Source organism: Talpa occidentalis, unplaced genomic scaffold (genome assembly GCF_014898055.3).
Source record: "Talpa occidentalis isolate TD23 unplaced genomic scaffold, MPIMG_talOcc4v2.1 talOcc4.2, whole genome shotgun sequence".
In the NCBI taxonomy this organism is placed as follows: domain Eukaryota; kingdom Metazoa; phylum Chordata; class Mammalia; order Eulipotyphla; family Talpidae; genus Talpa; species Talpa occidentalis.
Window position 1 is genome coordinate 50,606,342 of NW_023602073.1, and position 27,916 is coordinate 50,634,257.

At 41.2% G+C, this 27,916-nt stretch overlaps 1 long non-coding RNA gene across 1 annotated transcript; it reads left to right on the forward strand.

Annotated features, from left to right (window-relative positions):
- The first annotated feature begins 1,726 nt into the window (after positions 1 to 1,726).
- LOC119252282 (uncharacterized) lies at positions 1,727 to 22,250 on the forward strand. Its single transcript, XR_005126778.2, has 4 exons — positions 1,727 to 1,833; positions 15,720 to 15,808; positions 20,280 to 20,410; positions 22,132 to 22,250. It is a non-coding gene; the product is annotated as an uncharacterized LOC119252282 (long non-coding RNA).
- Positions 22,251 to 27,916: the final 5,666 nt, after the last annotated feature.

Below are 27,916 nucleotides of genomic sequence, written 5' to 3' on the forward strand. Positions count from 1 at the left end.
TGTTTTAATACTACTTTAGAAGGCAGATCAAAATGATAAGATCTTAAACAAAAGGTTATCTATATTGAATTGTCAAAGATAGAAATAATGCACAATACAGAGCACGGAGAGGTGTTCTGTACAGGTTGAAAATTTGAAGAATGTTAATGAAGAAAATGTAAAAGTGTACGGAATTTCCTGTCTCGATATATATGTAAGGACAAGAGAGAGAAATAAGTTAAACAGTAATAATTTAAAATATAACGATAGCTGAACAGAAGGGATTCCTCTTCCTTCATCTGCGTGTTTCCTTTCACGGATAATGACTTCACCTGTATCTACTCTTCACACAGCTGCTAAAGCTTCCTTTCAACTATGCACTTCTGAGTCATTGGCACAGAAGCTTCATACTTGGGAATTATATGATTTCTTCAAATGTTTTCCAGAATATCTGTAGTGAATTTTGTGCCACCCAAATCTGTTCTACTGTCCACACTGCCCCTACCCACCCCCAACCCCCGCCGCCTTGGAAGCCCTGCACTCGCACAGACTAAGTTGCTTATTGTTGCTCTAAATCATCCCATGCCTTGTTCAGTTCTTTTTCCTCATTCAAGAAATCTCTTGCCTTCTGCCTATGAAACATGATGCCAGTTTTTAAGAATCATGTCAAACTCATGAACTTACATACAACATCTCTTAATACTGACCCTACCTTTAATCAGCATGGAATTCCACTAATCCTACCCAGCATGGAACTTCCCCTTTATCACCACTATTTCTTATTTCCCAATACTCATCAGCACGCCTGTTCGGTTTTTCTTTCTCTCACATTCTTATCACTGGCTCATGGTAAGCTCACTCTGGGGGTACTCTACTTCCCATACCCCAGGCATTTTCAGGGTAGGGGCGGCAATTATTTATAAAATAATAAAATAATAGTAGAAACTATTATTCATAATATCTTGAATAACGTAGAGAAAAAAAAAAGTAGTTAAAGAATTTGCTTAAAGGCTGGCATTTAACTGATGTTCCCAATTTGCCACATGAAGAATCATAAAGGTATTCTGACATCTATCCACAAAAATCTGAGCTCTTTTGTCCTTCAATACTGGGACCCTGACGTGAAGCTTACAGGGAAAGCTGTGTGCATTCTTGCTGTCTTATGAGCGTTGCCTATTCATAGTCTGCATATCCTAAGTGATACCTAGCGGAACTCCATTGTATATTTCACACTTCCCACTTAGCCAGAGCTATATTCAATGAATCCCATTTAACATGCCTGGTTTTATTATCGGTCATCAAAAATTCTAACTATATCAACTCCTTGCTTAAAATATGTAATTGTTCACCTTGACACCAGAACTAAAATCATAAATCCCCTGAGGGGTGCATTTACCAGATACAATTCATAACACTCCAGATTCATGCATTTGCCTTCTTGCAGGTGGGACAATAAAAGCAGAGGCTTCTGCTGTTCAGAGTCCTTGTTGCTGCCGCTGTGGGGGAGCCAGGATGCTTTTCCTGTTGTGCAAACAGACACACTGACTAGGCTCATAGGGGCTGGAGCTGGGAGAGAGGGGGTTTCACTGCTTCTGGTGACAAATGTGGAGAAATCGGGGAGCCTTTGATTGATGGGAGAGGACTTTGATTGATGTGAGACTGAGCAGCTGCGGGCGCCAGCTGCTGGATCGTGCCCTGGACCGCGTGTGCCGGGCGCTACGTCACCGTTTTGACGGTTTGAGTCAGCAGGGCCTGACGGCCATAAAAGCAGCCAGTAGAGGCCGTTGTCCAAGAAGAGCAGCTTGGGGTGCAGAGAGGGGAGGTCCCCAAACCTCAAAGGCGTGTGGGCGGAAGGTAAGGAGCATTGGCTGGAATGACGTCAGGCCCTCATTCCCCCCCCTGACTGAAGGACTTTCTCGGTGGTGCTGAGAGTGGGTTGTCCGGGAGCCTGCCCGTGTGGCTGGCTTCGTCACTGAGCAGGGCCTGGGGCCGTGGGGGAGGCGTCCAGGTTCAGGGATTTCGTTTCTGATGCTTTATCGATGTCCCTTGAACACAGGCAGCGACACCTGCTACAGATCACACGCCGGGCATTGATCCTGCAACGCTAACTTGTTGCTTGTCACTGGCTGTCCCAGCAGGCGGGTTACTTGAGGGCTTGTCAATACAAAGCTCCAAAGTACATACATACCTTCATTTTCTACCTTTATCCTGTGCACTTATCATTCACAGTCTGTTTAACTTCACTGAGGATTAGCGTGAAAGGGACCGAGCGCACCCTAACACTCCCTTACTTGCCAGAATTCATCCTAAGGAAAAGATTTTCTCAAAATCCAGTCTCCCTCACTGAAGCTGGAAAGTTCATTTGCAAATTCTCTCACTGACATCGATACCATAAAAAAGCAAACGGATTGCATGATGTGGTAAAATGGAGCATTCAAGAGAAATAGTAGTGGGGCCATTGATATAAAAAGATTGAACTCGAAGTTTCCTCTGACTCTAAATTATTCCTGAACATGGATGTGTTCCTGTGCACTAATACCTATTATTTTTCTTTTCTGAAAGAAATTCATAAAAGGTTTACATCGTTGCCATCAAAGATGCAGACAATAGATACAAATATACTGGAATGAATTCCTTTGTTAATTAGGATGCCTGGAATCTTCCATGCTTAAATTTCTTCATCTGTCAACGGGGATGTTAACTCACTAACCTTATTTGATCGTTTTAATATATAAATACTTTGGTATACAACTGAATACTTAATATATTAATTGACAGTGACATGCATAGACAAGCATTGGTTTTTCATATCTCTAATTTTAGATGTTTAATTTGTTTAAATTTTTACATATTTTAAAAACTATTCTTATCAAATTATTGACAGAAATAAATTATCATTATAAAATAAAAAATAACAGAAATATAAGCCCCAACATATAAAGGTGCATTTGTCTAAGATAAAAATCACCAATAGCCTATGAAAGATAGTATGTATATTGATCAGCACATTAGATATTCTTCTAATAGACAATTACTTTCTTTAAGAATAGGATTGTCTCTGAAATATATATACTACCTGCAAGTATTTGAATTAAAGGAGCTTGGGAAATATTGCAGCATATATTTAAACTCATCCAAATAATGAGTCAGAGTGAAAGATAAGAATGTAAAATGAACCAATTTATGAGCAAGTTAAGTATATATATCTGCATTAAGATATTTCTCCATAGTCTCAAAAGACTAAAAACAATCTAAATGATAATTGCCTCTATGCACGGTCCTAAAGAAAAATGGGTAGGTGGAAAGGGAAATCAATATTCTTTGGAGAAAATATTATTTGGCTATTTAGAATGCTCTGTTGGAATCTAGGGTGTTCCATTTGCAATGCTGATGATTTTTCTCTCATTTCTTCTGATGCGATGTACCCAGATTCTTCTTTGTAAACCATTATTAAAATTTGGTAGAATGAATCACACTATTTAAGGGACTTTCAGCAGTTTTTGTGGAGAATCAGCACGATCATCTTTTGCTTCAATAGCTGTGAAACTGTGTCCACTGTCCCGTCATCTCCTTTCCTGGTGGTGAGCTCTGTCATGTGTCATACAAGGCTTGTGTTCTTGGCACTGTATCAAGTAAGGAGACTTCTTAATGATGGGAAATTCTTTACTTCTTACAAGTATGATGAAATATATTTCTTTCTAGCTTACTAGGGAGTTAAAAAAATCTGGTACAGTATTATGACTTCTAAAAGTTCACTTTTGGAACTTTTTAAAAAATTATATTTATCTTATGTAAATTAACATTGACATTACACAACAGAGTGCTTTGTGAAAAATTTTATTTTATTTTTTTTAAGATTTATCATTTGGAAACAAAGGTAAAATTTTGACAGAATACTTTTATGTCAGCAAGAAACCATGCAGTGGAAAATCATCTTCAAAGTACTGCAAATAAAACAAAAACAAAGAGACGTCTAGCCAGATTTTTGTGCCCAGGTTTCACAGATGAACCAGAAATGAGAGAATCCTCTATCAGCAGAGTGACAGGGGAAAAAAGATGCCAGTTTTTCAGATGAAAAGGAGAACTATACCAAGAGAAATTACAAATTTATAGCAAGGACTGGAGAGCGCTGGGAGCAGGGTAAATAATGAATGAAGATAATATAAAATTAGTTTTCTTTTTTATATTTAATTGTCTAAAGCAAAACTGCCACAACGTGGTGAATGTTCCCAGCATATGTAACAATGAAATACATGACAACAGTGACACGGGAGAAGGGAAGGAGGGAACGAGACTATCTTGTTGCAAATTCCAGACAGGGTGCACGAAGCAGTATGTGACCACGGCTAATTAAAGAGGAATATTGAAAACCTCAGGGCAATCACGAAAAACATAAAAGTGGAGATAAGATAAAATAAAATAAAATAATTAAAGCCCCAATCAGCACCAGAGAATCCAGAAAAATGAAAGAACAAAAGGCACTAATAGAGAAGAGCCCATAAAATGGCAGATTTGAATCCAGACACACCGATGACCAAACTAAATGTAAATGACTTAAATGACGCACCACGACAGAGAGACAGAGACTGTGGACGGGACAGGAATTTATGAACTCACCAGTGGGACGTGCTCTTCCAGCAGAGGGTGTTGCCCGAGGGCAAGCTGGAGCACCTACGTGAGGGTCAAGCATTTTGGAGCAGGGGTTATTATTTGAAACGAAGCGAGATGCTACATAGCAAAAGGGTCCATTTCCTCAAAGATAAAACCATGTAAAATGTGTATGTTTTTAGCAACAGAGCTTGAAATACATTAAAAAATGATAACATTGCGAGTAGGCAAATACAAAATTGCAGCTAAAAGCTTCAAGACTTTCTTTAATTGCTGATGAATTAGAAAGTGAATGAGAATGTAGAGCACCCAAACAAAGCTAGCTGCCAGTTTGGCCTTGCTAGTATGTCTGCGTCGCCCTCGCTCACAACATCCAATTTACTTTTCACACACACACACACACACACACACACACACACACACGAGAAATATTCCCTACGACAAACCATGTACTGCTACAAAGCAAGTTAAAAATTAGAAACCATATACAATTTTTCTTCTCATAAGATTACACCGGATACAGAGGAGAGGAAGCAATCCACAGTGAAAATTTCACAGGAGTGTAGAATCCAATGTTTGGTTTGGACGGTTCTCACTTGTGAGGTGGGCTCTCCTGCGGCTCTGATCTCCGTCTCCCTGACTACTGACTATAACCGACGAGTAGCCTCCCTCCCCACGCTGCTGGCCAGCTCTATGTTTTCTTTTTCTTTTTTTTTTTTTAAGTGTTAGTTCTTTTTTTTTTTTTTAAGATTTATTTATTTATACAAGCACTGGGTACAGTCAGAAGTGTGGGAGGGTGAGAGAATTCACCAGAGCCAGAGCGGGGAGCAGAGCAGGCAGACTGACTGAAGTACACTGCTGAGGGGAGCAGCAGGCGGCAGGAGAGGTCTGTTGCGCCATGTGGGACCCTCGCCGGAGGCCGGGGATCGAACTGGCACTGCAGAGGCTGCGGGCAGCTTCGCAGCCCAGCGCTCAACCGCTGAGCCACCAGGGGAGGCCCCCAGCTGTATGTTTTCTTTGGAGACGTCCCTGTTTATCTCTTCTGCTCATTTTCGGGGGTGGATTATTTTTTGTTTGTGGAGTTGTAGTCGTCTTGGTTGATCCTGGGTAGCAGCCTCTTGTCAGATGTGTGGTGTGCAAATATTTTCATATCAAGGCAAAATTTAATTGAGCTCACACACTTTCTAACGGTCCCCTTTCATCCACTGCCTTCTTTATCTTACTGCAGAGGCTTTGCTTTCCAAGGGGAGCTGTAAAGTGTTGCCTTCTTGCTTATTTATTAACTTAGAAATTTATCTCCTCACAAGGTCTCGCTGCTCATCTCTGGCACAGTTGTTCTGGGCCAGTGCCCTCTCTGGCGTCACCCATGGAGAGGACGGTGTATGCCTGTTTACACAGAGCACACTCAGCAGAGTGATGGGCGTGCGGCCGCTCCCCAGCAGCACCGTTAAGTACCAAGCCTGTCTGCAGACAGTTAGGGGGCGACCTTTTCGACCTTATGAGTACACATCCTCATATTGACTACTGGTTCATCTTTCCCATGATGTTAGTCTCACATATTCCAAGTGCATTGGTCAGGTTTTTAATAAATTCTACTGATCTGCCACATTAATATGCTACTCTTTGCCTAAATTTACAATATTGAGGGAATAGATTATGTTGAGATCAATTCTGGTGGAGGTTGAACATGCAACTGCTTTCAAGTAGAAAATAAATAAAATGGGGCGGGAGAGTCTCAGTTTCTCACACATGGCTCCTGAGAGCTGCAGAGCCTTGTATGTGACCTCCCCGGGTGCCTGTGTGTTGTGTGTATGGTATGTGGCATGTTTGATGTGTGTGGTGTGTGGTATGTGTGTGGTATGGGTGTATGCATGTGGTGTGGTATGTGTGTGATATGTGTGGAATGTGTGTGATATGTGTGGAATGTGTGTGTAGTATGGTGTAGTATGTGTGTGGTGTGTGGTGTATGTGTGTGTGTGTGTGTGAGATGTGTGGTATGTGTGTGTGGTGTGTGGTTTCTGTGCTGTGTCGTGTGTGTGGTGTGGTGTGAAATGTTCCAAACACCTACATAAAAGTCTTGGTTGTCAAGAGCCTGTTTTTAGGAAAGAAGTGTTACGTGAATAAGGTCATATTAAGGGTTCATTTTCTTTTTTGAATCGTCGGATTTAAAACCTGATAAGGGAAGAGGATGGAGCCAATCAAAGCCACATCCACAATGTGGGCCGGCAGAGAAGGCCTCCTTCTCCCAATGCCACACGTCCTCACTGAATGCAGCTCCCTTTCGTTTCATCAGTTTCTATGACATACTCTTTAGTAACACAGCAGAAGCTGATGGAAGTGTGCCAACAGCTCAAAATATTATGGATCCTTATTTCCTATTTTTTTCAATTTATCGGCTTGCTTTAATCATTGGGCACAGAGTAGTTATAATTGAATCTCTTATGGCTAGAGAAGCAAATTATGACAAATCCTGTGTAATTTCTGTTATGTAATTATGATTCAGGGTCAAACCGATCTCACCTTTTCTCTAAGAAATTGTCTTCCAGAAGAATAGGGAGAGGCATTTTTCAATGACTGGTTTGTAATGTCACTTTTTCATAAATGCAGCATGTCATCTGTAGATTTGTTAGTCCAAAGACAGCCATTTGTAAGTGAAAAGAGACCGTTGTTGGACATTATTGATATATTATCACCATGGAGTAATTTCTTTGCCAAGGAGCAGTGAAACACTCCCCTTTCCATCAGTTACATTCAGCTGATTTCAAAATAAGGATTCCAGGCTGCTGTTACAGATATTAAATCTGGTGAGGGTGCGTGTTGTCGGCGTCACGGACACTGTGCAGATACTTCAATCATGTCCTCAAAGAGGCTTTTAGTTTTCTTTCTAGACTAGTTTATTTCCACTGAAAAAAAAAATGGATGGGCTCAGAATTAGCCTGTGAAATAAATTACACTGGTCCCTCCTGATTCATAAAACATGTCCTAAGATGTCGAAATAGTTTAGCCTCTTGTTTTCAAAAGCGATGCTTTATCATGCTGCCAGCGGTGCGGGATTGAGCCAGCCCGGCTAGAAGCAGATAATAAGAACAAAGTCATATTTTAAATCAATGTATTTTAAAGTTCATGACATCAAATTTCACTTCCCATGCTCTATTTTGCAAATTCTTCTGCATTGCTAAAGGGATAAACGATGCACTTCTTATTCCTGAAGAACAAACCGAAACTCAAGCATCATGTGAAGCTTGTTGAAAGAGAAGTCTAATCTTCAGCAACTGCACATTCCTCGCGCCTCCTTGCATTTCATAAAGGCCTCTCCGTCCTGAGGACCAGGGGAGAATCTGCTCATCCATTTCCACCGCACTAGCATTTCACTTGCGCGTTCCTCCCCCACTTACTCACGACAGGTTTGAGGAAAATCGGCTTCTGGGTTTCACAGGCAGTGAACCCCAGCCCAGCTCACAGTTGCTCGGGCCCTGCTGGGTGGGAGCAGGCCTGGCTGTGGCGGCGCAGCCTGGGCCGGGACTCCAGGGCGCGGTGCTCTCCAGCGGGGCCAGGTCCACACTCGGGGGCAACAGAGGAGAGCCTCAAGGTCACCCCTGCGCCCCCTGTGAGGATGGAGAGCGGTGCTCCTCAAGCTAACGAGGAGTGCTCCCCAACCTGAGGGTTAATGAGACACCCACAACGGCACACACTTCTCCCAGAAACATATTTAAATTCTGATTTAGGATCTCCCTAATGAATAAATTAAGGAATATTTGGTGTACAGAAGAAGATTTGGGAGTTTTATTTTCCAGAGACATCTTCCAAATGAAGGAGGAGAGTATTTTAGAGAAGTTAAATAATAAATCATTTTAATACTGGGAATAAAATTGCAACATATTTGTTAATATTATACTCACCCTACATGATATGCTTTGTAGTTAAAGAAACAAAGCCATCATTACACACTACTGATTTCTATAAAAATAATTAAATACAACAATATGTTCATAATGCACATAAAAATATTCCTAACTATTAAAAGTATGGCTTGAAGAACATGCTTTATTTTAATATAAGCCCACCAAGGTGGCATTATGGAAAGATTTATTTCTGCAGTAAAATAGATATTAAATTTGGATTATAGATTTGAAGTCATTATGTAACCTGAAAGTATATGCTGTAGAAAGAACAGGCTATTTCTTGAACGGCCTTTCCACGTTGACATGTTCTTCTTTTTAAAACTTTTTCCATGAGTAAGTTTTCCAAGTTATTTTTACTGAGTCAGTATATGTGTGACAGAGTTTCTATTCTTATCTGGTTGAAGTTGCATCACCCGGATCTCATAATTCTCACTGGTAGTTAGACTTACAGAGCCATCAAAACTTAGCCCGATGATCTTGAGTATGGTATATCATTTGAGTCTTAGTTTTCTTCTCTCTAAATCAAATAGCCTCCATGAAATATATAAATGATGCCTTCTCCCCTGTTCTGTATGTCTGTGATTCCTCACATCTGCGGTGTCACGTCCTATTAAGATGGAGAAATATGACAGCAAAAGCTACGCATGGTGGAGTCTGTCATTTTAAGTTGAGATTTCATCTTACTCCTTAAAGATTCAAAATATAAATGCATCTAACAAGAAGAAATTAGTCAACAATAACAGCACTCTAGTTTAAAAAACGAAAGATAATGATGATGGGACACCTTGTGACGAGGTCACGCATTCCAAAGTGCAAAAGCTAAACTCCATCTTCCTTTTGTTTCCCTTTTTCTTGTAGTTTAAGATTAAAAAATCCTATGGACCCACGCCACAGGGGTAAGAGCAAAGGGGATGTTTTCACTTGACTCACCTCAGGAAAATTCGGGATCTCCATTCCTCTCTCTCTAAACAACATGCAACTATTCAGATGTCTAGTTTTGTGCCAGAACCCCTGTCACACAGCATTTCTGAATGTGCATGTGTCCACCCTGGGCCTGAGCTCTGCTCACTCTGTTTCTCTTTCCGCAATGCTGCATATTATTTAATTTTTAGTATAATAAAGCACCGCATTCAACATGATTTTTAAATTTCAAGCACTACGCAAAGAGCTCCTGCATGAGTTGCCTCTTCCTCACACCCTCTCTCCAACGGCCCTGGAATTATTTCCGATTTTAGGTCTTGTCTGGGTTTCCCCGCATTAGCGCTGCGGGGTCCCCCACCGCCCACCTGCTTGGGGCGGCACCAGGACCCCAGCCGCGGGTGGCACGTCTCCCGCTAGTGGGTGAACCCGCGGCTGCCAGGAGGAATCACACGCGTCCCAGTGGCTCAGAGATGGTGCTGGAATGTACTAGAAAGGAATGATGTAACGTATGGCACTTGGTTAAAAACACAGGCGCGAAGAGAGGAACTGAATTTCGAAATGATGATACAGAGATGATGTATCATCCCTCTATGAAATATGTAAGTGATGTTTCAGATGATGTATAAATGATGTATTACAATACATCCCTCCATGAAATATATAAATGATGCCTTCTCCCTTGTGTATGTCTGTGATTCCTCACATCTGTGGTGTCAAGTCCTATTAATATGGAGAAATATGACAGAACAGAGTATTCTAATAGACTGGAGGACGTGGTCAACCAGTTCCCAGGAAAATCCAGCTTCCGGGAGTTCAAAGAGTTAACAGAAAACATGGTGTCCTCAGCCCACATGCCTGCGTGACAAGAGTCATCCCAGAGAGAGAGTAACTGGCTGAGGCTGTTTCCTGGCAAATCCCACACAATAGTCAAGGAACACACGATGCCAGGTTTATACAAAATCCTCCACAGAAGAGAAGGAGGTGGAGTTCTCTCTAACTTTTGTTTTCTTTTCTTTTTTTTTTTTTTATAAATTTTATTGTTATATTCCCCATACAATTGCAGCCCCCCCATTCTGACCCCAATCCCTCCCCTCCCGCCCCCGCCCCCCTAAAAGTGTCTCTGGTTCATAGTTTTTTGTTGATTTTGATTTTCACTTTCTTATATTCATTTTCCCGGTCCCTTATTTAAGTTTTCTAGATTCCTGCTATGAGTGAGACCATCCGGTATTTTTCTTTTTCTTTTTGGCTTATTTCGCTGAGCATGATCCCTTCCAGCGCCATCCATGTTGCTGCAAATTGCATGTGTTTATCTTTTTTGAATGCTGAGTAATATTCCATGGTATATGTGTACCACAACTTCTTGATCCAGTCATCTATTTTTGGGCATTTGGGTTGTTTCCAAAGCTTAGCTATTGTAAACAGTGCTGCTATAAACATAGGGGTGCAGGTGTTCTTTGGAATTGATGTTTCTGTGTCCTTGGGTAAATACCTAGGAGTGGAATTGCTGGATCATATGGAAGCTCTATGTTTAGTAGGTCCAGAAATCTCCACACAGCTCTCCACAGTGGTTGGACCAGTTTGCACTCCCACCAACAGTGCAGAAGGGTTCCTTTTTCTCCACACCCTCGCCAACATTTGTTGTTGCTAGTTTTTTTAATATGTGCCATTCTCACTGGTGTAAGATGGTATCTCATGGTAGTTTTGATTTGCATTTCCCTGATGACAAGTGATGTTGAACATTTTTTCATATGCCTGTTGGCCATTTGCATTTCCTCTTCAGAGAAGTTTCTTTTTAGCTCTTCTGCCCATTTTTTGACTGGATTATTTTCTTTGTTGTTGTTGAGTCTCATCAGCTCTTTGCAGATTTTTGTGATCAGTCCTTTATCATTAGTGTTGGGTGTAAAAATGTTCTCCCAGTTGGTGGGGTTTCTCTTTGTTTTTGTTATTGTCTCTTTTGCTGTGCAAAAGCTCTTTAATTTGATGTAGTCCCAGCTGTTTATCTTTGCCTTCACTATCACTGCTTTGGGTGATATGTCTGTAAAGATGTCTTTGATGTGCAAATCACGTAGTGTTTTGCCTATATTTCCTTCTATATATTTTATGGTTTCAGGTCTTATGTCTTAACTTTTGTTTTCTTTTAATTGAAGATAAACTCTGAAAGCAAGCAAGCTAAACAAATATAAAATTGATGGCTGAATCTCCCTTAACATCTAAGTGCAAACAAGTGTTTGCCAAAAGGATCTGTCAATGCATGAAGAGATGTGAAAACACGGGCCTGTAAGCTCTCCACGGAGTGTCGGTTCCAGGAAATCTGAGCAGAGTTACACTCTCACACGTCATCAAATCAGCTGCTGATGGGGCTCTTTTAAATGCTAAATAGCTACCTTGTTGGATGCACTGTACTTCTATGTATATACACATCATATTATTTATGACACCATATTTTCAGTAACTCACAATGCATATTTCTAACTATATATTTTCACACAACTCTCTTTTCCCCTGGCACTATCACTTCATCTTTTTATTTTTCAATTTTAATACCTTATGTTTTTATTTTGTTGAAATAACAAGGACTTATAACATTACATATGTTTCAGGTGTATATTATTAAAAATGCAGACTGGACAGGCCCTATGGAAACAGTATGGAGGTTTCTCAAAACAGCAACTCCACTCCTAGCTATCTACCTGCAGGAAGAAAAACACCAATTCAAAGGGACAGATGCACGTCTGTGTCCACTACGGCACTATTTACAATAGGCAAGATGTGAAAACACCCTCAGTTCCCAAGGACAGATGACCGGAAGGCAGTGGCCAGGAAGATGCGGTGTGCACACACACGGGAAAACTACTCTGCGATAAAAAAGACGAAATCTGGCCATTTGCAACAACATGGATGGAGCTGGAGGGGATGATGCTGTGCACATTAGTCAGAAGAAGACAAGGAAGGCCCAGAGTGGGAGATAAACATTCAACTGACGTGATTTGGAAAGGAGAGTGATTTCTAGACAGGGCGGAACACACTCGACTCAAGGACACAGATAATCATACGCACAAATCCGCAAAAGGAAAAGAAACATACATGTGGCCACTTGCTAGAAAATGCAGGGTTGAGGATGGGCAAGAGTGGAGAACTGCGCAGAAGCAAACACTGTGGAAAATTCCCACCAGACACACGGAAGAGGCGCTTAGTGACAAGGACACTGAGATCCTTAGATGGAGATGGGTCACAGAAGCAGAGCGGGCATCCTGCAGCCCTGACCTTGCTGGATCAAGAGTTAAAGGAGGTGCTAGAAGAGTGGCAAAGGGCAGGGGGCCTCGTGTGGTTGTGTCTGATGGGATGAAGCTGAGAGCCCTTGAAGGGCCTCGTCTCTTGAATTTGGACAGAAAACGCCTGTGGCAGCCAGAGGGTCACCCTGACCATCAGTGTCTAACACTGGTCTTTTCTTGGCGGTGCTGACGGAGCAGGAGGTTCTGATGACAAATCTGGAGCCGGGCGTGCTCCCTGACTTCTCTGCAAGTGGCGGGGCGCCCAGTTGTGAGAAGAGACACAGACCCGCTGGGAGATGCCCCCACAGAGTGGATTCAGACCTGGGCCCCGGCGCAGCAGACTCGGGATCCAGAAGAGCCGGGGAGCAGGAGCCGGGGAGCAGGAGACGAGTCACCCGGCACGCAGGACCGTGATCCACCGTGGAGATCGCAGCTGTGGTCATATTTGCATTTCTTAGCATTTCAGTTGAAAAGATGATCGCTTATTTGCTTCTCATGGATTAATGATGGGAGGAAAGACTAAAAAAGTCCATAAATAGTTTATGCATAAATATTTGGCCAAGGACGACCTCTCTGTTCAGAGACAATGTAAGGCGCAGGTGACCAGACAAGCAGGTTAAGGGAACAAGTCAGAAGCATGCGTGTTAGCATAGATTCTACTAATGTGATAATATCACCCTCCATATAAAGGATTTCTGCTCATTAAATTTCAGAAATAGCCAGAAAAAATTAATAATCCCTTTAACATAACGTCTTAAACATTTAGAGATTTGAACTAAATGCATGTATCAATATGTGTGTGTGCATCAGATATACTTATATGTGATCTGCATTCTGAGAAGATGTATGATATTGTGGGACCACAGCTAACTTTTCATATACTTTCTATGATTAAACACACTCACAGCTAACGCTTCATTCAACAAATTTTTTTCAATTAATATAGAGGTCAGCCTCTTTGATAACGAAATGAGCTGCCCATGGCTGGCACCAGGAAGGCCACTGAGTGGGTGGCTTAGAAAGCCTGGTAGCCAGAAGATTGAGATGCAGGCACCACTGAGGGCTCTGGGGGTGCAAAGACCATGTCATATTTCACTTTGCTCCACAAATGTGACATATCCAAAAATCAGCAGAGTCTTCTGTCTGGACCTGCAGTAGCAATGACCTCGAGTGTAGTGATTCGTGCTGTCATATGTGCTTCCATCAGTGCAAAGATTGTTCATTTTTGATCTTTGAAATCGTGAAAGAAATCATCAGACTCTAGCACATTTGCACATTCTATTAAAATCACTGATCTAAATCCAATGGAAGGACATGTTGCTTCATTAAGGTAATGTGGACTGCCTGGTGGCCATTTGCATTTCCTCTTTGGAAAAATGTCTTTTAAGTTCTTCTGCCCATTTCCTCACTGGATTGTTTATTTTGTTTTTGTTGAGTCCTGTGAGTTCTTAGTATATCTTTGTGATCAGTCCCTTATCAGTTGTATGGAGTGCAAAGATTTTTTCCCAGTCAGTGGGGTGTCTCTTTGTTTTGGTTAATGTCTCTTTTGCTGTGCAGAAGCTTTTCAGTTAGATGTAATCCCAGGTGTTTGTCTTTTCCTTGACTATCTTTGCTTTGGGCCATGAGTCTTTAAAGATGTTAGCGAGGTATATCTTGTGAATATGCACGGTGCATTGGTGAAGGAAACTCTATGGGTACTCCACCTTAGGGGGTGAGGGGAAGCAAATAATGTTTAAAAATGAGCAATGATGTAAAAAAATAAAAAAATAATAACTTTTAAATTTTATATGAAGTGTTCACTAATTCCTCAATAGAAATATGTACAAGAGATTCCTTTAGGTTCTAGTAGATTCATTTTTTGAAACATAAGCCACACAATTACTATGGGTTTTATGCATCACCTCAAGTGTGACAACATCATGGATGCATTTCCCCAATAGCTTAAGTGCTCCCAAAGCTTCTGGCATCAGGTCTTCCAAAGACGCTGTCCCCTGTGCTGGGTGCTCATGCCCGATGCAGTGCACTTGAGGCTCTTCAAGCAGCTTAACATCTGCCAACAACCTTGCCGATGTGCATAAAAGCCTCAAAACACCCTCCAGCAGGGTCCCCTGGAGCAACATGCGCAGATACAGGGGCCACTCCTCTTTTTCTGGTGCTTCCTCGCAGAGTCTGCGCTGGACAAGGACCACTGGGGTCCAATTCAGTCTCCTCTAACTCTAGCTGTGCAGCAGCTTCCTTAGTCTTTCCAGGAGGATTTTGAAGTAGGACCCTAATGTGTAATAACAAATCCAGACGACCAGCCATTCGGTATTTGTAATGAGCATGGGAAGCGCGCACTGACATGAAATGTCTTAATTAGGTAGTTAACGGTTTATATAGGAGATACATTTTACTTTATTTAAAATCAGAACCCCAGTCTCCATGCTGCAGTGGGCTCAATAACACACTGATCTCAAATGATTAGCAGGTGACATATATCTGAGAGGCGGGGCCCAAGTCCTCTGAATCCCACGGGGCTGAAAATCAGTGTCAGCTCAATAAAATAAAATCTAAGAGCATTCCAGGTTCAGAGGCAGATTGAACATGAGATAAACTAGAACCATCGTGAAATACGAAATTATTCTTGGGAGGAAAGCATGTAAAATATAGACAATCAGATCTTATGAAGCCTCTTATGTAGAGCTAATAGAAAAATTCTATTTATGCCTTCCACACCTCAGTAAACTAAAGTTTTCCTAGACTGAAAAAAACTTGTGGGTTACATTGGCAGAGCTGCCACTCCTCCCTCCGCCCCCTTCCTCTCTCCCTGCTCTTCTGTCCCTCACGCTCCCCTCCCTCCCCTCTCTTCTGTGCGCTGTTTCTCTCCTTTCTGTTTCTTTTTCCCATAATCAACTTGGTCATTTTCATCAGAATTATCATCTTTTTTTCTGTCATCACCTCCACCGTTTATCCTGTAATTATAAGGGATATGTTATTTAATTTGATGATTTCTTCTTTGTTACTATTTATCATTAATAATTAATTTATAATGTTACAGATCAATGCAGTCAGGTCCAGAGGGGTGTGTGCCAGGGGCAGGAGCGAGGCGGTGCTGCTCGGGGTGGACACGGAGCTGTGACGACGCTGGTGAGTGTGAGACAGCAGGCTAGATGCCCCTCAACAGTGGCCCTCAGGAAACATGGTGATGCGATCGGGGTTTCTATGTAGTTCAGCTGAGGGAGCAGAGCAGCTGCCCTGATGAGGAACAGCTGTGCAGTCTGTCCCAGTGTGACCTTTCAAGTCTCAAACTCTCCTCCCAAGAGCAGGACAAAAGTTACGTCTATTGTGATCAATATCAATATTTCTTCATCATCAAATATGGTGACAAGTGCTTGCTTTCTTAAAGAAAATGCATAGCAACTCATTGTAATAGATCTTCTTCTGATTTACTTGGATTAAAGAAAAGATTTCTAGGGTACATGATATAAAGTGACCAACAGTTTTTACTTTATTGTAATTAGTCTTTTTCCTGGTCCCTTATTTAGGTTTTCTAGATTCCTGCTATGAATGAGACTATCCGGTATTTTTCTTTTTCTTTCTGGCTTATTTCACTGAGCATGATCCCTTCCAGCTCCATCCATGTTGCTGCAAATTGCATGAGTTTATCTTTTTTGATTGCTGAGTAATATTCCATTGTGTATATATACCACATCATCAAAATCAACAAGCAACTATAAACCAGAGACATACATATGGGGGGGGGAGGGAGTAGGATGAATACAAGGGGGTGTGGGAATTGTATGGTTACTATAACCAAGATGAAAATGCATACATTGTGCAAAAATGACAAATGATGTAAAAATATATAAAATAAAAAAAAAAAGTGTCCGATGGCTCACCAGCTCAATGGGGCAGGATTTGTTTTCAGATTTAATCTAAAGCTCATGCATCAGTTTTCTATTCTATTCTTCCTTGAATGATATGGAATTAGAGCTAAGCAAGATGCTAAGAGAACAGTGTAGTGATTTATAAAAATTATGTAGGAAATTAGAAGAAATTCACTTTAGGGCAAAAAAAAACATATTAAGGATACATGCAAACAACTTTGAAACTTCACAATGATCAGGGAGAGGTAAAAAATTATTTATGATTGGAGTTTAGAAAGATGAAAGAGAGCTCTGCAGCGTTGGTGATTTGAAGCGGTAATAGGCATCAGTGTGATAAATTGATCCCGTTGATATAGGAGAATCAGTAGTTGGATTTTTAAACCTAACCCCATGAACATAGTATTTAATCACACTGTCGAAAAGAGTATAAAGGAATTTATCTTAGCAGACACAAACTCCTATTGCTTATGAGAGAGAAGGGTACTTCTATTTTCAAACTACAGAAGTGATAAAAAGTTTTAAAAAATAGTCCATACCTTTATCACATTACAGTTGTCCTTTCTTAACCAATGCAGGAGTTTGAACACCAACCCCACACAGTTGAAAATTCATATATATTATATATTTGTTTCCCCCCAAATCTGAAATACTAATCACCTACTGTTGACCTGCAGCCTTAGGGAAAACGTAATTAGCCAATTAGCCCATCTTCTGTTTGTCGTGTGTATTATATACTGTATTCTTAGAACACAGTCAATTAGGCAAAAGAAAATGTCATTAAGAAAATCATAAGGAAGCGAAAAGGCACTTACAGCATTGAACTGTTCTTATTCATAACATACCATTGTTGTTGGTGTACAGGGAAATCTTTAAGCGAATCCAAGCAGATCAAACCTGTGTTATTCAAGCGCTTCCGACAGATAAGTCAGCCCACAGAAGGAAAAACAATAGGCTACATCTCCTGCTTTTTAATCACATGAGAACGTTTCTCTACTAAACCTGTAAATCTTTTCCCTCTATGAATAAACAAGCATCTTGTGCAGAAGTCAAAGGATTTGTAAATGTAAGAGATATTTCCCACTATTTCTAATTAATTGGATGCAGTTTATTTCTCTTTGAATAGCATCTACTCTTTTTCTTTTTATTGTGGCATAGCGAAGAAAATTAGGGGGTGATAATTCTCTGAATTTTAAAGTCAAATGTAAAAGGATTTCTACATTTGAACTTTGCTTTCTTCTTTGTTACATGATAGTTTTTTTATTAATATAGTTAGCTGCCTCACATCAATAGGCAAAATATCAAATTTTATATAGCACATGAAACAAACAAAAGAACCAAGACGTTGGGGTGGCAGGTCTAGGCAGGTGGGGTGTGGGGTCTCCCAGGAGGCCAGTGGAAGCGAGGGAGGTGCACTTTGTGACACAGCTGTGGGGGGCAGGGAGCAAGTTCGGGGGGGGGGCACCAGTCTTGGGGGAGGGGGAACCAGAGCTGGCCCCACCTTGAGTTCTACTGCATGGTGAGGGAATTCTTGGGTGAGGACCACTTGGGTGCCTGGCCATGGAGCCCCCTCATCCAGACTCCACTGCAAAGATTCTGAGAACATCACCTGGGAAGAGAACCCAGGTGATGCTGAAAAACCCCCACCCCAACTTCCCCTGTTGAGTGGGCAAATCAATCATGACCCAATGAGAGAAGCCAGTTAGTCTTAGAGAAGCACACTGCACTGACCTCAAACATTGAAAATATTCTTTCGCTGTGGACATTTGTAATTTTTTTCATATATGCGTATTATGCCCCCAAATGTCTCCTTTACAATGAACAGCGTTTGCTTCTGTTGTTGATTTCCAGTGTTTCTCCTGCTTCCCCAAAACTTAATCTAGTTCTAGAAGCACTTCTTGGCAGCCCCACCAATCTTTGTAGACATGAAAAAGAAAAATGTTATTTTGAAGCATCCCTAAATACTACTTAAAATTTTACTATTGTGGTAATTTAAAAAAGCTAATGATATTTGTAACAGTTCCCACAGTTTGCCTAGCTGTATTCTAATTCAACATTGGATCATTTAAATCTCATTTCTGTCCTTGAACTGCAAGCATCTAGATCAATGAAATCTAGCACATCCTGTACATTTACCATTCTTCTATCTTAGTCTATAACTGAATGCAAATATAAATTTCATTATACCTCCAATGTTCATGCTATTCCTCTGACAATCATAGGCACTTACACTGAATTTTTTTGTTTCATATTATTTTTCTAAAGAAATGCTATAAACTATTATTCATCATTTATAGCATTCATCAAATGCTATAAACTATTATTGACCTTCCTACATTTAATATGTTTATATTCCCCTAAAAATCATGTGACAGCATTCTGGTGTAGTTACAATCTGGGGATATGGTAGGAAAGGAAATTAAGACACTACATAGGACATCTTAAAGTTTTATAAGGAAAGGGAGAGTCTGAGGAGTGTTAAACTTCAATTGATGCTACATTTTAACACTGCAAAACTTTCTAAATGAGAAGGAAGAAAATTTATAGAGTTGAAGAAGGAAAAAGAGGAAAGAAGAACATGAGGAAGGAAGCGAGACACTGAAGGAAAGCTGCAAGGATGGCGAGGGGAGGGGAAATTGTGTATATTTACATTTACTTTCTGACTGAAGACTGTAAATCAAGCAGCATTTTTTCTCTTTGTATTCATCCCCATTTTGAAGGCCTGCCTTACAATGAAGTCATCTGGTGTTCGATGTCTCCAGCAGTCCCTAGTGCCTATAAAGTTACTTGAAAATTGTGCTTCCAATTTTCATTAGTTTTGACCTTATATTTCTGTGCTTATAAAGTCAATAAATTCTTCAACCGTGGTACTGTTCAAAAAGAAGAAAATATCCTTTTTTGAAAGCACTCTGAATATCTGTGGGGTTTGTTTATCTCCTTGGAAATTAATGAAGGATTTCTTTCCTCCCCGAGTGATGGTCATGTAACGAGAGCCTGAACAAATTAGCAATATCTTATCTAAATTAAAATCTCAATTAATTTTTTTCCTTAATGATCAAACTTGGTGGTGAGTTTTCAGTTATCATAGTGACGTTATTGTGGTTCTGAAGGCTGTGGCAAAAACATTGAAACATTGAAAGAACAACTCAGTATCAAGACATTTAGCGTCCTATTCAAAGAGAAACATGCAAGGTGCTGTGTGAGGAAAGAAAGTAGAAATGAGAATTAGTAACTCATGGAGTTTGCACAGCAGAGGGAACCATCAAAAAATCAACAGGCAGCCTACAAAACTGGAGGAAATGTTTGCAAATGACAGATCTGACAAGGGGCTCCACACACAAGGTATAAAGAATCCGTGCCACTGAGGAGCAAAAAGCCCCAAACTATGTGATTAAAACCAGAAAGAGAATAGACATTTTTCCCAGAAAACATGCCAATGGCCGGCAGGCACAGGTCAAGGAGCTCAAGGTCGCTCATCCTCAGGGAGCCACAGGAGGAGCCACGGGACCTGACACCTCACGCCTGTTTTGGCCGCCCCCGAAACGGGGAGAGACTCGCGCGGGAAGGCGAGGCGGGAGGCCCCGGAGCACAGCAGCTCAAGCGCTGATGGGGTGCACCTTTCATTAGCGCCAGTACACGGAATTCTATCTCCGAGTGTGTGATAATTCATGGCTGCATTAAATGATGTGACGTGTTTTATTTTATAAGTAAGTTTATCGTTTCAACCTTATCAGAATCCCTCGTCCAGGCAGCCCGGCCTTGTCAGCTCGCCATGGCTTCGAGGACGCACATTCCTCGCCCTCTCTGGCAGCGACCCCCTGGGTCCCGACACAGCCACCCTCATGTTCACTTGAAGTGAAAAAAGGTAAAATGCACCTTCTATAGTTTTTAATTGCCAGTTAGTTTTTATTCGTAACTCATTTAGCACTGTTTGAGTTCCAACTTCATAAATTTGAGAAGGATCAGACTCTTCTATTATTTTCTTCCAAATTAACTTCTGAGTACTAAAAACCTGTTCCTCTATTGTCCCTTTGTGTATGTAGTCTAATGGAATCTCAGTTTCCACATAAGAATGTTCACATGTCAATAACATACTATGAAGCCTTTTTTTAAAAAAAAAAAAAGATTCATTTATTTATTTACTTATACAAGCACTGGGTACAGTCAGAAGCGCAGGAGGGTGAGAGAATTCACCAGAGCCAGAGCAGGGAGCAGAGCAGGCAGAAGGACCGAGGTACACTGCTGAGGGGAGCAACGGGTGGCAGGGGAGGTCTGCGCGCCATGTGGGACCCTCCTCCGGTGGTCGGGAGCAGCCGGGGATTGAACCGGCGCTGCAGAGGCTGCGGGCAGCTTCGCAACCCAGCGCTCAACCACTGCGCCAACGGGGAGGCCCCTATGAAGCCTATTTAAAAGCAATTAAAATTATAAATGAAATTTTCTTTCTAACTGGTAAATCAGTAACTTTAATACTTTCACCTAACTACTAGAATATGACTATTATCTATGAAAGAAGTTTATATATGTATATATATATATATATATATGAAAGCTATCTCTCATCCATTCTTTATAAATTACTATAAAAGGAAAACATATTTCTGGATTATAAAAATTAAATAAATAAAAACTTATATATACCTCTATTATTATCCTATTAACAGATATAGGATCATGATTATAAGAGATCATTTTAAAAGAGACTTTTTAAAAAGATTTATTTATTTATGCATACAAGAACTGGGGTGTAGGCCAGAGGTGTGAGGGGTCAAAGGATTCACCAGAGACAGAGTGGGGAGCAGAACAGGCAGATCTACTGAAACACACTGCTGTGGGTAGAAGCGGGCGAGGCAGGAGAGTTCTGGAGGGCCCTGTGGGTTGCTCCCCGGCCTGCAGGGGATCGAACTCCTGCTGCAATGGCTGCTGATAGCTTGATAGCACCACCTTTAACCCCTGTGTCACCAGGGAGGCCCCATTTTCAAGTAATATCTAAATTTTAAAATAGAAAAAGTGACAATTAGGAAAGAACAGTTTTAACCTGCATAACTTTACACGTTAAAATCCCACAGTATTTTAATATTGTAATTGCTAGTCAATGCAGGCTATTTCTATTATTCAAAAGCATGGTAAACATAATTCAAACAATTAAATATAAATACAAGCTAACTGTTTCAACTGTTGTTACTGGGAAGATATCAGATCATATACCACTTCAAGCCTGGAATAATTGTGTAGACACACTGTGTAGTTGGGGATTGAGTTTTGGGATGAGGTACGTTTGACATGTGTAGTTTCTTTTCCAACAGCTGTGCCAGTACAGAGACAAGCTGATCATGAGAGAAACTTCTTGGCAAACCACTTCTTGTTAAGTGGGGAATGCAGAATGCTAGGCATCTGTAATTGAAGTAATTTGTAAGAAACCACAATACTTAGCCAGCTGTAACTTCTACTATTTCATGATTAAGATTAGAATCCATTAATCAATTTATAGACACAAATACATTATTGTTCAAAATAAATAAGAATTTAAAAACACTCAAATCAATAAATATAATTACAACTAGTCTGTTCCATTCATTTGTCTTCCAGATGTTTGGTGAAATAACTGCAGCCTGGAGCCAAACAACTAACACCATCTTTACTTTTGTTTATTGTAATAAAATGTGTTAATGAAAAAGTGCAAAGATAGATAATAGAAATTAATGTACTGTGACACAAAATTTTGCTTGAAAATCAAGGCAAGTATAGTAAAAGCTAATATGTTTAAATGAGCATTGCATAATGTATATCTAACAACTATAAAAAGAGGCTTTTAGTTTTCTTTCCAGACTAGTTTATTTCCACTGAAAAATAATGAATGGGCTCAAAATTAGACTGTGAAATAAATTACACTGGTCCCTCCTGATTCATCAAACATGTCCTAAGATGTCAAAATAGTTTAGCCTCTTGTTTTGAAAAGTGATGCTTTATCATGCTGCCAGCGGTCAGGGATTGAGAGCCTGGCTAGAAGCAGATAATAAGAACAAAGTCATATTTTAAATCAATGTATTTTAAAGTTCATGACATCAAATTTCACTTCCCATGCTCTATTTTGCAAATTCTTCTGGATTGCTAAAGGGATAAACGATGCACTTCTTATTCCTGAAGAACAAACTGAAACTCAAGCAACATGTGAAGCTTGTTGAAAGAGAAGCCTAATCTGCAGCAACTGCACATTCCTCGCGCCTCCTTGCATTGCATAAAGGCCTCTCCGTCCTGAGGACCAGGGGAGAATCTGCTCATCCATTTCCACTGCACTAGCATTTCACTTGTGCGTTCCTCACCCACTTACTCACGGCAGGTTTGAGGAAGATCGGCTTCTGGGGTTCAGAGGCAGTGGACCCCAGCCCAGCTCACAGTTGCTCGGGCCCTGCTGGGTGGGCGCAGGCCTGGCTGTGGCGGTGCAGCCTGGGCCCGGACTCCAGGGCGAGGTGCTCTCTGGCGCGGCCAGGTCCACACTCGGGGGAAACAGAGGAGAGCCTCACGGTCACCCCGGCGCCCCCTGTGAGGATGGTGAGCGGTGCTCCTCAAGCTAACGAGGAGTGCTCCCCAACCTGAGGGTTAATGAGACACCCATGACGACAAACACTTCTCCCAGAAATATATTTGAAATTCTGATGTCGGATCTCTCTAATGAATAAATTAAGGAATATTTGGTGTACAGAAGAAGATTTGGGAGTTTTATTTTCCAGAGACATCTTCCAAATGAAGGAGGAGAGTATTTTAGAGAAGTTAAGTAATAAATCGTTTTAATACTGGGAATAAAATTGCAACATATTTGTTAATATTATACTCACCCTACATGATATGCTTTGTAGTTAAAGAAACAAAGCCATGATTACACACTACTGATTTCTATAAAAATAATTAAATACAACAATATGTTCATAATGCACATAAAAATATTCCTAATTATTAAAAGTATGGCTTGAAGAACATGCTTTATTTTAATATAAGCCCACCAAGGTGGCATTATGGAAAGATTTATTTCTGCAATAAAATAGATATTAAATTTGGATTATAGATTTGAAGTCATTATGTAACCTAAAAGTATATGCTGTAGAAAGAACAGGCTATTTCTTGAACGGCCTTTCCACTTTGACATGTTCTTCTTTTTAAAACTTTTTCCATGAGTAAGTTTTCCAAGTTATTTTTACTGAGTCAGTATATGTGTGACAGAGTTTCTATTCTTATCTGGTTGAAGTTGCATCACCCGGATCTCATAATTCTCATTGGTAGTTAGACTTACAGAGTCATCAAAACTTAGCCCGATGATCTTGAGTATGGTATATCATTTGAGTCTTAGTTTTCGCCTCTCTAAATCAAATAGCCTCCACGAAATATATAAATGATGTCTTCTCCCCTGTTCTGTATGTCTGTGATTCCTCACATCTGCGGTGTCACGTCCTATTAAGATGGAGAAATATGACAGCAAATGCTGCGCATGGTGGAGTCTGTCATTTTAAGTTGAGATTTCTTCTTACTCCTTCAAGATTCAAAATATAAAAGGCATCTAACAAGAAGAAATTAGTCAACAATAACAGCACTCTAGTTTAAAAAACGAAAGATAATGATGATGGGACACCTTGTGACTAGGTCACGCATTCGGAAGTGCAAAAGCTAAGCTCCATGTTCCTTTTTTTCCCCTTTTTCTTGTAGTTTAAGATTAAAAAATCCTATGGACCCATGCCACAGGGGTAAGAGCAAAGGGGATGTTTTCACTTGACTCACCTCAGGAAAATTCGGAATCTCCATTCCTCTCTCACTAAACAACATGCAACTATTCAGATGTCTAGTTTTGTGCCAGAACCCCTGTCACACAGTGTTTCTGAATGTGCATGTGTCCACCCTGGGCCTGAGCTCTGCTCACTCTGTTTCCCTTTCCGCAATGCTGCATATTATTTAATTTTTAGTATAATAAAGCACCGCATTCAACATGATTTTTAAATTTCAAGCACTATACAAAGAGCTCCTGCATGAGTTGCCTCTTCCTCACACCCTCTCTCCAGCGGCCCTGGAATTATTTCCGATTTTAGGTCTTGTCTGGGTTTCCCCGCATTAGCGCTGCGGGGTCCCCCACCGCCCACCTGCTTGGGGCGGCACCGGGACCCCGGCCGCGGGCGGCACGTCTCCCGCTAGTAGGTGAACCCGCGGCTGCCAGGAGGAATCACACGCGTCCCAGCGGCTCAGAGATGGTGCTGGAATGTACTAGAAAGGAATGATGTAACGTATGGCACTTGGTTAAAAACACAGGCGCGAAGAGAGGAACAGAATTTCGAAATGATGATACAGAGATGATGTATCATCCCTCTATGAAATATATAAGTGATGTTTCAGATGATGTATAAATGATGTATTACAATACATGCCTCCATGAAATATATAAATGATGCCTTCTCCCCTGTTCTGTATGTCTGTGATTCCTCACATCTGTGGTGTCACATCCTATTAATATGGAGAAATATGACAGAACAGAGTATTCTAATAGACTGGAGGACGTGGTCAACCAGCTCCCAGGAAAATCCAGCTTCCAGGAGTTCAAAGAGTTAACAGAAAACGCGGTGTCCTCAGCCCACATGCCTGCGTGACAAGAGTCATCCCAGAGAGAGAGTAACTGGCTGAGGCTGTTTCCTGGCAAATCCCATACAATAGTCAAGGAACGCACGACGCCAGGTTTATACAAAATCCTCCACAGAAGAGGAGGTGGAGTTCTCTCTAACTTTTGTTTTCTTTTAATTGAAGATAAACTCTGAAAGCAAGCAAGCTAAACAAATATAAAATTGATGGCTGAATCTCCCTTAACATCTAAGTGCAAACAAGTGTTTGCCAAAAGGATCTGTCAATGCATGAAGAGATGTGAAAACACGGGCCTGTAAGCTCTCCTCGGAGTGTCGGTTCCAGGAAATCTGAGCAGAGTTACACTCTCACACGTCATCAAATCAGCTGCTGATGGGGCCCTTTTAAATGCCAAATACCTACCTTGTTGGATGCGCTGTACTTCTATGTATATACACATCATATTATTTATGACACCATATTTTCAGTAACTCACAATGCATATTTCTAACAATATATTTTCACACAACTCTCTTTTCCCCTGGCACTATACTTCATCTTTTTATTTTTCAATTTTAATACCTTATTTTTTTATTTTGTTGAAATAACAAGGACTTATAACATTACATATGTTTCAGGTATATATTATTAAAAATGCAGACTGGCCAGGCCCTATGGAAACAGTATGGAGGTTTCTCAAAACAGCAACTCCACTCCTAGCTATCTACCTGCAGGAAGAAAAACACCAATTCAAAGGGACAGATGCACTTCTGTGTCCACTGCGGCACTATTTACAATAGGCAGGATGTGAAAACACCCTCAGTGCCCAAGGACAGATGACCAGAAGGCAGTGGCCAGGAAGATGCGGTGTGCACACACACGGGAAAACTACTCTGCGATAAAAAAGACGAAATCTGGCCATTTGCAACAACATGGATGGAGCGGGAGGGGATGATGCTGTGCACATTAGTCAGAAGAAGACAAGGAAGGCCCAGAGTGGGAGATAAACATTCAGCTGACGTGATTTGGAAAGGAGAGTGATTTCTAGACAGGGCGGAACACACTCGACTCAAGGACACAGATAATCACGCACACAAATCCGCAAAAGGAAAAGAAACATACATGTGGCCACTTGCTAGAAAAGGCAGGGTTGAGGATGGGCAAGAGTGGAGAACTGCGCAGAAGCAAACACTGTGGAAAATTCCCACCAGACACACGGAAGAGGCGCTTAGTGACAAGGACGCTGAGATCCTTAGATGGAGACGGGCCACAGAAGCAGAGCGGGGACCCTGCAGCCCTGACCTTGCCGGATCAAGAGTTAAAGGAGGTGCTAGAAGAGCGGCAAAGGGCAGGGGGCCTGGTGTGGTTGTGTCTGATGGGATGAAGCTGAGAGCCCTTGAAGGGCCCCGTCACTTGAATTTGGACAGAAAACGCCTATGGCAGCCAGAGGGTCACCCTGACCATCAGTGTCTAACACTGGGCTTTCCTTGGCGGTGCTGACGGAGCAGGAGGGTCTGATGACAAAGCTGGAGCTGGGCGTGCACCCTGGCTTCTCTGCAAGTGGCGGGGTGCCCAGCTGTGAGGACAGACACAGAACCGCTGGGAGATGCCCCCACAGAGTGGATTCAGACCTGGGCCCCGGCGCAGCAGACTCCGGATCCAGAAGAGCCGGGGAGCAGGAGCCGGGGAGCAGGAGACGAGTCACCCAGCACGCAGGACCGTGATCCACCATGGAGATCGCAGTTGTGGTCATATTTGCATTTCTTAGCATTTCAGTTGAAAAGATGATCGCTTATTTGCTTCTCATGGATTAATGATGGGAGGAAAGACTTAAAAAGTCCATAAATAGTTTATGCATAAATATTTGGCCAAGGACGACTTCTCTGTTCAGAGACAATGTAAGGCGCAGGTGACCAGACAAGCAGGTTAAGGGAACAAGTCAGAAGCATGCGTGTTAGCATAGATTCTACTAATGTGATAATATCACCCTCCATATAAAGGATTTCTGCTCATTAAATTTCAGAAATAGCCAGAAAAAATTAATAATCCCTTTAACATAACGTCTTAAACATTTAGAAATTTGAACTAAATACATGTATCAATACGCATGTGTGCATCAGATATACTTATATGTGATCTGCATTCTGAGAAGATGTATGATATTGAGGGACCACAGCTTACTTTTCATATACTTTCTATGATTAAACACACTCACAGCTAACGCTTCATTCAACAAATTTTTTTCAATTAATATAGAGGTCAGCCTCTTTGATAACAAAATGAGCTGCACATGGCTGGCACCAGGAAGGCCACTGAGTGGGTGGCTTAGAAAGCCTGGTAGCCAGAAGATTGAGATGCAGGCACCACTGAGGGCTCTGGGGGTGCAAAGACCATGTCATATTTCACTTTGCTTCACAAATGTGACATATCCAAAAATCAGCAGAGTCTTCTGTCTGGACCTGCACTAGCAATGACCTCGAGTGTAGTGATTCGTGCTGTCATATGTGCTTCCATCAGTGCAAAGATTGTTCATTTTTGATCTTTGAAATCGTGAAAGAAATCATCAGACTCTAGCACATTTGCACATTCTATTAAAATCACTGATCTACAATCCAATGGAAGGACATGTTGCTTCATTAAGTTAATATGGACTGCCTGGTGGCCATTTGCATTTCCTCTTTGGAAAAATGTCTTTTAAGTTCTTCTGCCCATTTCCTCACTGGATTGTTTATTTTGTTTTTGTTGAGTCGTGTGAGTTCTTAGTATATCTTTGTGATCA